The 15,257-nt window shown below is 36.8% G+C and overlaps 1 pseudogene; it reads right to left on the bottom strand.

The window, feature by feature from the left end:
• Positions 1-9,800, bottom strand: part of LOC137015168 (PDZ domain-containing RING finger protein 4-like) — a 38,865-nt pseudogene extending 29,065 nt beyond the window's left edge.
• Between the last annotated feature and the right edge of the window lie 5,457 nt (positions 9,801-15,257).

Here is a 15,257-nt window from a genome sequence, read left to right as displayed (position 1 = left end):
GTTACTGGAAGAACTTTGAGAAAACATTCTGAGAACATTATTAAAGACCAGATAACTTTGAACGAACGTTCTATTAACGTTACTGGAAGAACTTTGAGAAAACATTCTGAGAACATTATTAAAGACCAGATAACTTTGAACGAACGTTCTATTAACGTTACTGGAAGAACTTTGAGAAAACGTTCTGAGAACATTATTAAAGACCAGATAACTTTGAACGAACGTTCTATTAACGTTACTGGAAGAACTTTGAGAAAACATTCTGAGAACATTATTAAAGACCGGATAACTTTGAACGAACGTTCTATTAACGTTAATGGAAGAACTTTGAGAAAACATTCTGAGAACATTATTAAAGACCGGATAACTTTGAACGAACGTTCTATTAACGTTAATGGAAGAACTTTGAGAAAACATTCTGAGAACATTATTAAAGACCGGATAACTTTGAACGAACGTTCTATTAATGTTACTGGAAGAACGTTTGTTCGTAACTTTGTTCTCTGATATCTGAGAAGAAATTTTGATAATGTCCACTGCAAGCATCGTTTTTCCCTTGATGACAAACTAGCATTTATTTCAGAAGTTTTTAAATATTTAATAAATATTCCACAATGAACAGTTCGTTAAGCGTAAATAAACATGCACACGTTCATAAGACCGTAAATATAAGTAAAGATGACACTGTGCATGTGAGAGAAGTGTTTTTGAATCCCAAAACAGTCCTTTACAAGTATTTTCGTGCTTAATTTTTACTGTTGATGTTATTCATACAGGTCTGAAACAACATGATCTGATCTTTTACTGATTTTTGCTGCCAGATGGTTCATTATATACAGAAAAACTGAGTGAAATTAAGCTAATTAATACTCTGATGTAGATATTACTGCATTTTATGACAAAACAATCCCATCATGCCCTGAATGACCAAAAACACTTCTGATCTGCCTATTCAGACTGAATATATTTACAAAAATACTATAATGAAATTTCAATGTGCTACACTTTAAAAAAAAAAATTTTTTTAAGTTGTAAATAAAGATTATTGGAGAATGTTTTACAAAAAAAAAATACTATTTCAGTCTTTCAACTTCAATATTTCACATTTAATTCAATGTTTTACTTGCCAATTCTTTGTAATTGTTTGCAAAATTTACTAGAATTTTTTTAATCTTTTAAAAAAACATTTCCATTACTTAAAATCAAAACAAATGAACTTATTGTATTTGAGCTAGTTACCAAGAAACCATGTCTCACTTTCATTCAGTTACGGTCATGTGTTGGAGTTGGGTTCAGCTCTTGTGTGGATGGAGAGGTGAATGTAAATGGATTCAGCTCTGCTTTTGTCCTTCCTCCTTTATCATCCTCTCCAGCCAGACGCGTCCCATCATGCCCTCTGTCACCCTCCGTCTTATCAGGGCGGCCGCAGAGAGCCTGTGCCGTGACCCGGGCCGCAACACGCGGACGAGCCTCTCACGGATGAGACGGGCGCTTTGTGTTCCCGTATCCCGACATCCAACGGGAGACGGTCGCCGCTAACAGGTGATAACGCACCTCTATTCAGATCACCCCCGCGTTTGAGGAAATGTCAGAGCGGATATTGAAGCGCAGATATCTCAGCGAACAGCACGGACCATCTGCTTAATAACAAACCTGGAGAATCCCACAGAGACGCGCGACACTCGTCTGTTATCACACAAACACACCTGAGATCTCAGAGTATGTGTGTTTCTGTGTCACTAAACCAAACATAATGACTGTCTTCACACAGGATTCTCAAACGTCAATCAAACTGATAGTCCCGCCCACAAACACACGTGATTTAAATAATACATAAACACCAGAGATCTCAGAGAATCACATGACTGAAGTCACTAAACCAAACATAATGACTGTCTTCACACAGGTTTCTAAAACTAAATACATCAAAAATAAAAATTTCTTTCTTCAAATGAAATAAACGTTTACTGAAATAATATAAAAACTTATTTTATTTAAGCTAGTTGTCAAGGAAACATTTCTCATTTTCATTTAACTTGATGTACAAAAATAAACTAAAACTGAAATAAGTATAACTACTATAACTACTATGAAATAAGTATAAAACTACAGACATTTAAAAAAAATGGCAAAAACAAACCAACTTAAATTAAAAATTTGAAATATTAATAAAACTACTACAGTATTTTAACGATACTATAACAGCTAAAATAATAACTAATAACAGTCCGAATTTTACATGTTCGATAGCATTATTTTGGTAATATACCATTATAGTTTTTATTTTTATATTTTCTTTTTTTCATTTTAATTTTAGATAGTTTTTTGGTAATTTTGTTGTTTTTTTTAAAACATTTTTATTAGTTTCATACATTTTTATTTCAATTTTAGTTGTTGCAATTTCAGTACTTCATCTTAAACTAAACAAAAAGAAGAAATGTCTTGGCAACTAAGTTTTTCATATTTTATTAAAGTAATATTTAATTTAAATTTTTTTATTTCAATTTTTATTATAATTTTTTTAAAATTATTTAAATTTAACAGTTTTAGTTATTTTAATACTTCAACATAAACTAAATAGAAATGTCTTGGCAACTAAGTTTTTCATATTTTAATAAAGCAATATTTAATTTAAAAATTGTTATTTCAATTTTTATTATAAATTATTTTTAATTATTTAATATTTTTAACAGTTTTAGTTATTTTAATACTTCAACTTAAACTAAATAGAAATGTCTTGGCAACTAAGTTTTTCATATTTTATTAAAGTAATATTTAATTTCAATTTTTTTATTTTATTCATCATTTTTTTTTTCTTTCAATTTTTTTTTTTTTCGATTTTTTTTACAGTTTTAGTTATTTTAATACTTCAACTTAAACTAAACAAAAAGTAGAAATGTCTTGGCAACTAAGTTTTTTATATTTTATTAAAGTAATTTTTTTTTACATTTTTTTTATTTTATTTTATTTATAATTGTATTTTATTTAAATTTTTCTTTTCAATTTTTATTATAAATTTTTTTTTTTTTTAATATTTAATTTTTTTTTAACAGTTTGTTATTTTAATATTTCAACTTAAACTAAACAGAAATTAGAAATGCTGCCTTGGCAAACAACTAAAATAAAATGTGTCTTTTATAATTCATTTCAGATTTTATATTTTGTTTTATTTCAATTCACAAGAATGTTTTTTTAACAGTTTTAGTTTGTCAGCGATAATAATAACTGCTCGAACAAACAGATGAACGTTCTGAAAGTGCCACAAATGTTTTAGGGCGTTAAACGCTTTCTTCCCATCATTCATCCTCCAGCAGTGGATCTGCTCCAGATTCTCCCTCTAACGGCTCCGTCTCAATGATGAAGTCAATTAACCAGCTCTCCTTCTGTTCGGGACGGAGCGGGTCACATGACTGCCAGCGTGTGTGTTTCCATTCACACAAAGACAAAAGCTCAAGCTGTTCACACAAACACACTGAAGCCAAACAGTTCATTACGTAAATGAGGCGGATCACTGCTGTGAACTACATTACCAATGAAATCACGCTATACTCCACTCATCAACTCAGCAGAAGAATAATCACCCAAAACACAATATCGACTCATAAATCTCCAAATCTATCAGCCCAATTATATCATCTACCCATAATGCATCAGTCCAGCAGTCAAACCACGAACATAAAGTGTGTCTCTTCGTGATGCGTGTTCACCTGTGCTCAGGTGATAAGACTCTGTCCTCCGTCAGGATCTGTAAAGGTCAAAGCGTCTGAAGTCGCGCGTGTTAAAGGTCAATCTACAGATGGAGATGAGGATGACACCAGAGTAAATCACATCAGATCCACGTGTGTTTGTGAGGATCAGCGGGAGTCAGACCCTCCTGGAGGATGACAAATGACAGCTGTCAATCAAAAGACACGCCAGCTCTGGATCCGAGACGAGTTCATACAGGGAGAAATGATGGAAATATTCAGATCTTACTAATCAAGAGTCAAAATATTTGATGCTGAAAACGGCAGATTATGATGTGTCATTTCACACACACACACACACACACGTTCACACATGCATTATTAATAGACGTGTGATTATGTAACGCCGCCGTGAAGCTTCAGTCTGTTGGGGGTCCGTAAATATTCCCTTTTCATATTCCTGCTCGGAATGAGCTGGAAAAATGATTGCGTCAGCAGCAGCCGGAGGCTCGATCCCGCTGAACCCCAACACATTCACTCACGTCTCCGGCTTTCCATCGGAGCAACGGCCTTTCTGGAGGCTCACGGAAAACAAGGCTCATATTTAAACACAATCCCACCAGATACAGATTCGGAATGAGGAATAAAACATTATTATTCCCTCTTTTAACCATATAAGGTCTTTTCTAAGGCCTCTAAATGATCAAAACATTGCATTTTATGTCAGCATGCTCTATACTGTTATAGAGATCTCATTAGTTTACATTACAAGCGTCAGAATTTCATTTCAATATCAGAATCTGAAGCAAATTGAGCTTAGTTTTAGCTGTTTTTTCTTCCATATTCTCACTATATCAGAAAATATGAGCCATAAAAGCCTGATGTTGATTTCTCTGATTATTATTTCATATGCTCTCAGACCGAGCCATTTTAATACACAAACAGAGGCTCAGAGAAACAATCAGGAGAGCCAGAATCCTCCGTCTGTGGGGTTCAGAGAGGAACGGAGCACCTCTGGCTCTCTCCGCGTTTCTGCAGGTAATCCGGCAGCTGTGGACACCAGATCAATCAAACGACTCATTTTTCTCCTCTTTTGTTCCCGCTTCCAGCTGTGATGTTTGTGGGCCATCAGTCAGCGAGAGGCGGCCGGACAGAGAGATGGATTGGGACATTTGCGTCCAGTCCGGTCCAGTCCGGTCACGGGGCCTCAGGCCATTCACACACACACACACACACACACACACACACATCCCAGCAGAGATGAAACTCATTAATCAAACACACCTGTCCACTTCTCATGTTCAGAAAGACACACACACACTTCATGAAGTCACTATTGAGCTCCAAATGGACCCAACCTGCCAAACAATGCATTTCCCTGAATTTCCCAGTAGCTCTTGACGAATGGACAGTATATGGTTTTTAAAATCTTTTAAAGGTGACCTATAACGCCCCTTTCACAAGATGTAATATAAGTCTCTGGTGTCTCCATAATGTGTGTGTGAAGTTTCAGCTCAAAATCCCCCACAGATCTTTTATTATAGCTTGTCAAATTTACAAAAACACGCTGTTTTTGTGTGTGTCCCTTTAAATGCAAATGAGCTCTGCTTTCCAGAAGAGGGCGGAGCTTTAACAGCTCAACAACAACAAAGCTGGAGAATCTCACGCAGCCAAAATGATGAAAGTGTTCAGCCTTACATTGTTCAAACCGGAGTCGACACTGATGGAGAGACTCAGGAAGAAGTTACAACTTTTAGACGTTTCTGAATGGTTAGTGGATAAATTGATGTAGTTGCTGTGGAGTTGATTCAACTCATCCACTAGCATGTGCCGTCATGTTCATCTTTTGTGTTGAATTGACCCTCGTTTGTGAAGCAGTCCGGCGTAAAATGACGGCATGACAACAACACTCGACTACAACAACTCTTCCTCTTCTCTAAAGCAGCCCAACATGGCCCCGCCCCCTTTGTTGAGTGTTCTCGGGGGCGGGGTTTATGCAAATTTGTAGCTTTGCAGATGTTGTTTATGATCAAACAGCAACATTACACACTAACTAAAGTTAAAAAAGTCAAATCATAATCAACCACCCCTTTAATAGAGACTCGCACTCAGTGATTTCAATAGCTAGAGCTTATAGCGTAACTAGAAAAACGTTAAATTTTGAATGAGTCAATAGAATCAAATAGATCTGAATGAACCAACCACCAAATGATTCACTGCGTTATCTGAGCGAAATGGAAAATATTCCAGGAAAGGAAGCTTAAATAGTGGAAAATGTCTCAATAATAAATATATATACACCAGTTCAGCTGTCTATAGGGGGCGCTCTGTCTTCAACACCTGCACTGCAGAATAAACTGAAGCATGTTTAACCTCAAGTCTCTGGAGACATGGGCTCGGCATTATGGGGCTTATAGACCATCAGCAGACAATTAAACAGCGCAGCGTACGAACACAAACACCGGCGAGGATGGAAATGTCACTTCCTGTGCAGCGATGTGTTGCACACGCATCTGCAGAAGGACTAATTAGAGCAGAGAACGACACACACCATCGAGTCTGACTGCTCCCGAATCACACACAAGACAACATCGCACTGAATAATCTTCATTATAGATGTGTCTTGTTGAATTACTATACATATACACCACGTTTCAGACACTTTCTCACCTGTGTCCATCACAAAGCAATCCCAGAATGCATTGCAATTCTCTTTATGAAGTAAAAAGGAGGTCAATATAACACCTGGAGTCTCTATCCGTTAGCATTCCCATTCATCTCAATGGCAGATGTTCAGGAGCGCCGGAATTACATCATTAGGTCTTAAAGGAACAGCAGCAGAGCTTGTGTGATTATAAGAGGCAGAAAGAAACCAAATATTCACTTATGTGAAGGTGTCTTCTCACAGGAGACCAGCTTCTGTTATCAAACACACACATCAATAAACTCCAGATCTGATCCAGCTGAAGACCACGTTCAGAAGCTGAAGAATAAACCCACAACATATTGGGAAGATAAAGTCAAAAGCCACAGCAGAAGAGGAATCAACTCCAGCGATGACAAGAAATAGATTTGAAACCGCAGCAGTTAATGTTGTTAAACACAGAAGTTCTCCGAGACATTTTACTGTGGATTAATTCTATTAATTTAGTGTTGTTGGTGAGCAGAAACGTGACCTACAGAAGCTTGATCTTCATCGGCCTGATTAAAACGATCCAGCCGGAGGACATTCGTCAAAACTCCTCGTTACAGAACAACGGCGGCAATTAACCGAGTGAATCTCCCGTCACACACACAGCGGAACGTTTCACGTTTTATTAAGACCTGGAATCATTTCTACGAGCTCTAATGAGACCGCCGTGAACGTGACGAGTGTGTGTGTGTGTGTGTGTGTGTGTGTGTGTGTGTGTGTGTGTGTGTGTGTGTGTGTGTGTGTGTGTGTGTGTGCTTTTGTTTATATTACATTGTGGGGACCAAATGTCCCCATGATGTAATATAAACCTGAGTTCACCTACATCGTGGGGACCAGCCAGCGGTCCCCACAATGTAAATGGGTTTATAAATCATATAGAATGAGTTTTTGTGAAAAAGTAAAAGTTTGCACAGTTTCCTGTGAGGGTTAGGTTTAGGGGTAGGGGCAGGGTAGGGGGATAGAATGTACAGTTTGTTCAGTGTAAAATGCATTGAAGTCTATGGAAAGTCCCCACAATTCACAAAAACAAACATGTGTGTGTGTGTGTGTGTGTGTGTGTGTGTGTGTGTGTGTGTGTGTGTGTGTGTGTGTGTGTGTGTGTGTGTGTGTGTGTGTGTGAAACGGAGCCATTAAAGCCCTTCAGCATCATAAGAGTTAATGAAACACTCAGCAGAGAATCAATCAGGAACTACAGGAGAAGATCGTCCTTCTGCTCAACAGCGATTCATTAGTCTCTTATAAACTCATCGTTTGATTGTTCATCAGCAAGGAAATCATCAACTGCACAACAGAACTCATTCTACACAACTACTATGATGGTTTTACCATGGTACTTTGATATATTCAATGGCATTTGGTCCAAAATGATTACCTTATAAATGGACTCCAAAGAATAGCTACTATGAAACTACCATGGTATATCCATTCCAAAACTATGGTATATGGCAAAATATGACATGGTATTACCATGGTACATGTCCAAAACACCATGATTTTATTGCAGCATTATAGTGTTCGACAACCAGAATGCCAAGCCTCAAAATGGCATTACCATGGTACAACTATGGTATTGTGTGAAAAGCAGCCACAGTAAGCACTGTGAGCAAAAATACATAGTATTATCATGAAAAAAAATAGTGTAAAACCATGACGCATGTCTAAAACTATGGTATTATTTGGAAAAACCATTGTAAAATTATGGTAAATATCCAAAACTATAGTATTGATTAAAAAACAACTACAGTAAAAAGCCATTATCAAAAAAGGAACTGAATTATCATTAAAATCCAGTATAAAACCATGATAAAAACATTATGGTATTATGTGGGGAAAACAGAGTTAAACCATGGTACTATATCCAACCACAGTAAGAACTGTGAGCAAAATGTATTATGTGAAAAAAATGCTGTAAAAACATGGTGCATGTTCATAAACTACGGTAATATGTGGAAAAATGCTGTAAAAACATGGTGCATGTTCATAAACTACGGTATTATGTGGAAAAATGCTGTATAAACATGGTGCATGTTCATAAACTATGGTATTATGTGAAAAAAATGCTGTAAAAACATGGTGCATGTTCATAAACTACGGTATTATGTGGAAAAATGCTGTAAAAACATGGTGCATGTTCAGAAACTACGGTAATATGTGGAAAAATGCTGTAAAAACATGGTGCATGTTCATAAACTACGGTAATATGTGGAAAAATGCTGTAAAAACATGGTGCATGTTCATAAACTACGGTATTATGTGAAAAAAATGCTGTAAAAACATGGTGCATGTTCAGAAACTACGGTATTATGTGGAAAAATGCTGTAAAAACATGGTGCATGTTCAGAAACTACGGTATTATGTGGAAAAATGCTGTAAAACCGTGAGGCATGTTCAGAAACTACGATATTATTTGGAAAAATGCTGTAAAACCGTGAGGCATGTTCAGAAACTACGGTATTATTTGGAAAAATGCTGTAAAACCGTGAGGCATGTTCAGAAACTACGGTATTATGTGAAAAAAATGCTGTAAAAACATGATGCATGTTCAGAAACTACGGTATTATTTGGAAAAATGCTGTAAAACCGTGAGGCATGTTCAGAAACTACGGTATTATGTGGAAAAATGCTGTAAAACCGTGAGGCATGTTCAGAAACTACGGTATTATGTGGAAAAATGCTGTAAAACCGTGAGGCATGTTCAGAAACTATGATATTATGTGGAGAAATGCTGTAAAAACATGATGCATGTTCAGTTACTACGGTATTATGGGGAAAAACCATAGAAAACTCTGGTATATATGTCCATAAACTATGGTATTACCTGAAAAAATATTGTAAAACCACAATACATGTCCAAAATCTACAGTATTATGTGAAAAACCATTGTAAAACCATGATACATGAGCAAAAACTATGGTATCGATTGAAAAACAAGCACAGTATCATGATCAGAAAAAGAATTGTATCATTAAAATCAAGTGTAAAACCATGATACCATTATGATATAGTATGAGTAAAAACAAGGTATATGTCCAAAAACTGTGGTTTTACGTGGAAAACAACCACAGTAAGCACCATGACCAAAAATACATGGTATCATTGAGGAAAAACCTATAGTATTATATGGAAAAAAATAACAATGTGAAAAACAACCACCATAATCAAATATGCATCGTATTATCAGGAGAAAAGGAGTCTAAAACCATGTTACATGTCCAAAAAACAGCGCTACTGCCATGATACAAATAACAATGCAAACATGGTATTACCATAGTACCAAGTCTTTTCTACTTTCCTGCACATGAGAAACTCTCTGAAGCTGTCCGTCTGTCTCAGGGAAGTGACGTGTGTCTCACCTGTGAGATCTCGTACAGTAGTTTGTAGTGCTCCTCTCTCTTCTGTAAACTACACAGATTGCAGCCCATCCTCGAGCTCAGGGACACGGCAGCCGTCTCGCTCTCCCCGCGGCGGCTCGCGGCTCTCCCTCTCATCCGTGTGTCGCCGCGCGGACCGCATGCACGCGCGCAGCCTCTGGCATCTGACAGCAGCGGCTCGCTCGCGCTCTCTCTCTCTGAGACGCGGACACGCCCCCTTCAGCAGCTCAGCCTATGAATAATGATGCGATATGCATGAGAGGGGTGTGGCTACAGGGGTGGGAGGAGTCTGGGCTGAGACAATAAGGCTCTTTTGTGTCAGGCTGCACAATAACGCGCAGAGATTTTAAGTGGTTTTTGGTCTTAAACTCTTATGGTTGGTTGGGGAGAAGCAGCTCACCCTGGAATTGATCAGAAGCTTTTCAACATAAAATGCAAAAAGCAAAGTAGGTCACCAATCTGCAGAGACTGCACACACACATCCATACATACATTTTATGATCCATGAAATATGAGTACTGTGCACGCTTTAGCCAACAGCAATAACTGATGAAAGTGATTCAGTTTTATGGCTGATCGTATAAATCTATACTATTAATGAAACAGAGTTGACACTAATGCACATGATAATGTCCACAAACTCACGGCTTTTAAAGATGTGGATTGAAATCGGTTTGCCTCGCCTTTAATGAAACGTCCAGACGATGAGCTGGAGAACATCAGCGTGTCCGTCACAGCAGGTGTGATTGTGTCAGACGACAAGAGATGCTACAGAATTTACCAGCGGTAATTGTTCAGTAATTGGCCCTGGAGCTCAACACACACACACACACACACACACACACACACACACACACACACACACTGTTAAAGTAAAGGAGCTCCAATCAGTTGACGATCAGTCCACTCCCTTTGGGAGAAAATTATTGGATTTGCTGGCTTTAATTTTTCTTAAACAGCCTGCAGGCAAAACATGAGAAACAAACATATTTCTGCATAGCTGCAGACCGGTCAGGGTTCCCATGCTGACCCCTGCCCACCGCCGAAAGAGCCAGCAGTGACACGTGAGCATCAGAATGGTATTCTCTGGTGTCTGTGGCCTCTTTCAGCAGGATAATGCTCCTGACACAAAGCAAAAATGATTCAGGAATGGTTTGAGGAGCACAACAACGAATTTGAGGTGTTGACTTGGCCTCCAGATTCCCCAGATCTCAATTCAATCGAGCATCTGTGGGATGTGCTGAACAAACAAGTCAGATCCATGGATGATCCACCTCACAACTTACAGGACTTAAAGGATCTGCTGCTAACATCTGCAGATCCCACAGCACACCTTCAGGGGTCTAGAAGAGTCCATGCCTCGACGGGTCAGGGCTGTTTTAGCAACAACACAATGTTAGGAAGGTGCTCATAATGTTATGCCTGATCAGTGTATGTAAAAGAATAAGAAGCTCATTCATGATCACACTAACTCCATGAATCCTTCACAGTTTACTCGTGTTACCATGAGACTGTCTGACAGAAGTAAACGCAGTCATATTGAATCGATATCTGTGTGAAAATGTCAGAAAGAGCATAAAGCTGTCGCATAAAGCAGACGATATACTGTATTTCTTCTGCTGAATGCATTCTCCAATAAACAAGATAAAATAATAATCAAACATGCTGCTGAGGTTGTTTAAATCCCTCCTGAAAACATCTGTAAAACATGTTCATCTGTGACCTACAAACATCAGACGCTCCTCCGTCAGATGAACTTCAGAGGAGACGACACGCGTCTGACATCACGCATGTTTGCCACCGTCAGCAGCTTATAGTGGAGAGCGTGAAAACAACCAGCGAAAGCACTTCCAGCGTCTCAATATAGATGTGAGAAGACTTCAGCTCCGCTCACAGCAGGACATGAGCTCACTGCTGCCACACAACATCAAACAATCATGCTTCGGTAAGTCAAAATTATGACATAAAAAATCAAAATTATCAAATACTAAGTCCAAATTATGACTTAACAAGTCATAATTACGCCATTGAAAAGTCATAAAAATTACATTAAAATGGTCAAAATAAGTAATAATTAAATAAAATTATAATTATGAGATAAAAAGAGATTAAAAATGCAAATTGTGACAAAAAGTTGCAATTATGGTTGAAATTATGACAACAATTATGACATACTGGGTCGATTATGACATAAAAAGTCAAAGTAATAACAAAAAGTTGAAATTATAAAATACTAAATCGAAATGATGACTTAAAAAGTCATAATTATGCCATTAAAAATCTGAAATAATGACATAAAAGTCAAAATTATTACATAGTAAGTCAAATATGGCATAAAACGTCAACATAATAAAAAGTTAAAATTATGAAACACCAAATCGAAATTGTGACTTAAAAAGTCAATTATGCAATTTTGAAATAAAGACATAAAAGTCAAAATTTAAAATGATGACATAATCAATTATGACAGTCAATATAATAACGAAATTAAGTTGAAAATAAGTAAAAAATTATGAGATACAAAATTGAAATGATAACTTAAAAAGTCATATTTATGCCATTAAAAATCTGAAGTCATACTAAGCTATAATTATGACAAAAAGTTAAAATTATTACATAGTCAATTATGACATAAAAAGTCAAAATAGTAATAAAAAGTTGAAATTATGAAATAGCAAATCGAAATGACTTTTAAATGGGTAAATTATATTTACCCATTAAAAATCTGAAATAATGACATAAAAAGTCAAAGTTATGACATACCAAGCCATAATTATGACAAAAAGGGAAAATTGAGTCAATTATGAGATATTAAATTTAAATTATGATAAAAATTTAAAACTTACATATTAAGTCATAATTGTGACATAAAGTGAAAATTATGAGTCAATTATGAGATTAAAAGTGAAAAATATGATTATGACCTACTAAACTGAAATTATGACAAAATTAAAACTGACATAGTCATAACTGTGACATACAAAATCAAAATTATGACAAAGTCAAAATTCTGAAATACTAAATGAAAATGATGACTTAAAAGATTGAAGAAATTTGCAGAATTCTTATCTGAAATGGAATATATAGCTAAATACACAACATTGAAGTCATGTGACCATGGTGTAGCTCGTTTATAGCCCACACGTTTAGCTTTCGACTTCTGTCGATTGTATTCAGGCTTCATAAAAGTTGTGTTTATTGTGAAGATTACAATGAGCAAAACATGTAAGAATCATTTTGTCAGTCACAGAGCTTTATCCAAAACTAATGGAAAAATGAAATTGGGTTTTTGTTAAGGAAACCAGTGTGATGTAAATCATGGGCAGGCCCAAAAAATGTCAATATCAAGAGGACAGTGATCGAGCTGTCGATCCCAAATAACAGAGCTGTTAGCTAAAGATTATTTCCTTGGAAAACAAACTCACAGACGTGTGTGTTTCACAGAAAACTCAGAGCAAAAACTCACAGCGCGGATGGCTTTACTGCTGTATGAAATAATGGCTACTAGCTAACAGCGCTCAACGAATCAACCTCTGACTGAGTCTCACCAAGCGACACAAATTACACACAAACCCACTGAGACAGACGGGAAATGTTTCCCATTTTCTCCAGTTCAATTAAACAGCTGTCCGTGTGCTAGCGTTCGGAGGAAGCAGACCTGCATCTCCATGTTCAGCCCGAGGGGTTTGTGCTTCCTAATGGCCAGTGTGTGTGGACGTTCATGCGGTCAACGCGTCACACATGGAGGAAACCGATAGACTGCAGAATCGCCACAGCCGCTTTAGTTTGATAACAGCCCCAATCCAGCTGAAGTTGGTCATTATCTGGTTGACCAGCAATAATCTTCCTAAAAACAGCAGTAGCTCTGGCCCAAAATGACTATTCTCCAAACACATCTGCCGTATAAATCCTCCTGCATCATATCAGCACATTTCTAAGGCCTCTGTGATCAAAACTTTGAGGTCATACTCCATGCTTTCTTGATAGTTTAGACTGTTTATCAAGTAAAAGTCTTTTAGTGTAATTGTACAAACGTCCTTCAGCTCGTGTGTTTCTGTTAAATCTGCACTGATTTTCATCAAGTAAAAGTAAAAGTAATAATGAATAAGACTCAGTCAGATGATCAGTGGATTTTCCAGCAGGGTTTAATTAGAGTAACTCTAAATACAAAAAACAATGCAAACCTCGGTCTGGATGCTGTATTACAGATGAACTTCTGACTTTTGTCCTTGTTTAATACAATATTAGGAAAGTTTCTTGTACACAGATTTGGACTCAAAGACTGAACATGAATAAATAAACCCCTCTGAGTCGCGCTCCGCTCCTGAGACTGAAGTTCCTCAAAAGTTCAGCGTTTCAAAATATTTGCAGTGCAGCGATTTCAAGCAAAACATTCCATCACCCACAGAGACACATGCGCGAACATGAATTATTTATGACTAAACAACAAAAAAACTAAGTATAATATGAAATGCGAAGATGCTAATGAAGAGAGAACACACTGAACGCACTGAGATGCTGTTTATACATGTGAACTTATTATCAGAACATTCACAGACATTTTAGCTTGGTTTTGGGGACCATCACCTGAAACCTTAGAGTAGTTTAAACTGTGCTCTTCATTAGGGTAGTCCTTCATATTTATGAGAAATATAGATATTTTACTGTCCCTCTAATAAACTGAATGTATTTTAAATCCCCCTGTGGTCAACAATTTCATCATGCCTTAAAATAGCTTGATATTATAACACCCTTGCTTCATTTAGTGAACGCTTTAACCACAAATGCTCATCTTGCACTGCTCTGTGATGCTCCACACATTACATATGTTAGAAAGGTCACACATATTTATTTGCACAAACCTACTTGCTCAGATGTCCTTCTGCTTCATAATCTGGAATTTTAGGCATGAACATGAATATCGTCTGACTGGTGAAGTGTTGGAATAAAGCCTCAGTTCTGTGAAGAGAAGCACAAAAAATATTAAAATGTTCACAAGAACAGCTTTTCCTCATCACACCAGTGCCGATGTGAACATGCATGAGTGCAAGTTCATTTTTCTGACCTCTGAGCTGAAACTTTACAAACTCCACAAAGACTCACAATCAGAAGGTTGGACGTCTGTCAGAGAAGCTCTTGAAAGGTTCGGTTCAATTGTGAGCTAAAGAAACAAGCTGAACTGTGATGTTGAAATGATTCAGATGGTAAGAGAGTGTTCAGATTCTCTTGAAGAGCATTAACAGATAAACTGGTCAGCTTTAAGAACTTCATTATCTAACATTAACATCACTATCGAACTATTACTACTATAATACAGCAGGTCTTTTCACTTTAAAAGACACTACAGGCAAATATTTGGGCTATTTTGCTTTTCATAACATGTTGTTTCAGACTAGTAGAAGGAAAACATTAAAAAAATATTAAGTGTTTGTTTTATTTCACTTTATCTGTTTGCGTCTGTATATTTCAATACATATCGTTAAAGGTTGTTTTCACAAAATGAGTTTT

This window comes from Chanodichthys erythropterus, chromosome 24 (genome assembly GCF_024489055.1).
Source record: "Chanodichthys erythropterus isolate Z2021 chromosome 24, ASM2448905v1, whole genome shotgun sequence".
NCBI lineage: Eukaryota > Metazoa > Chordata > Actinopteri > Cypriniformes > Xenocyprididae > Chanodichthys > Chanodichthys erythropterus.
Note: the sequence above shows the minus strand (reverse complement) of the source record. Positions and strands in the feature narration are given on the sequence as shown.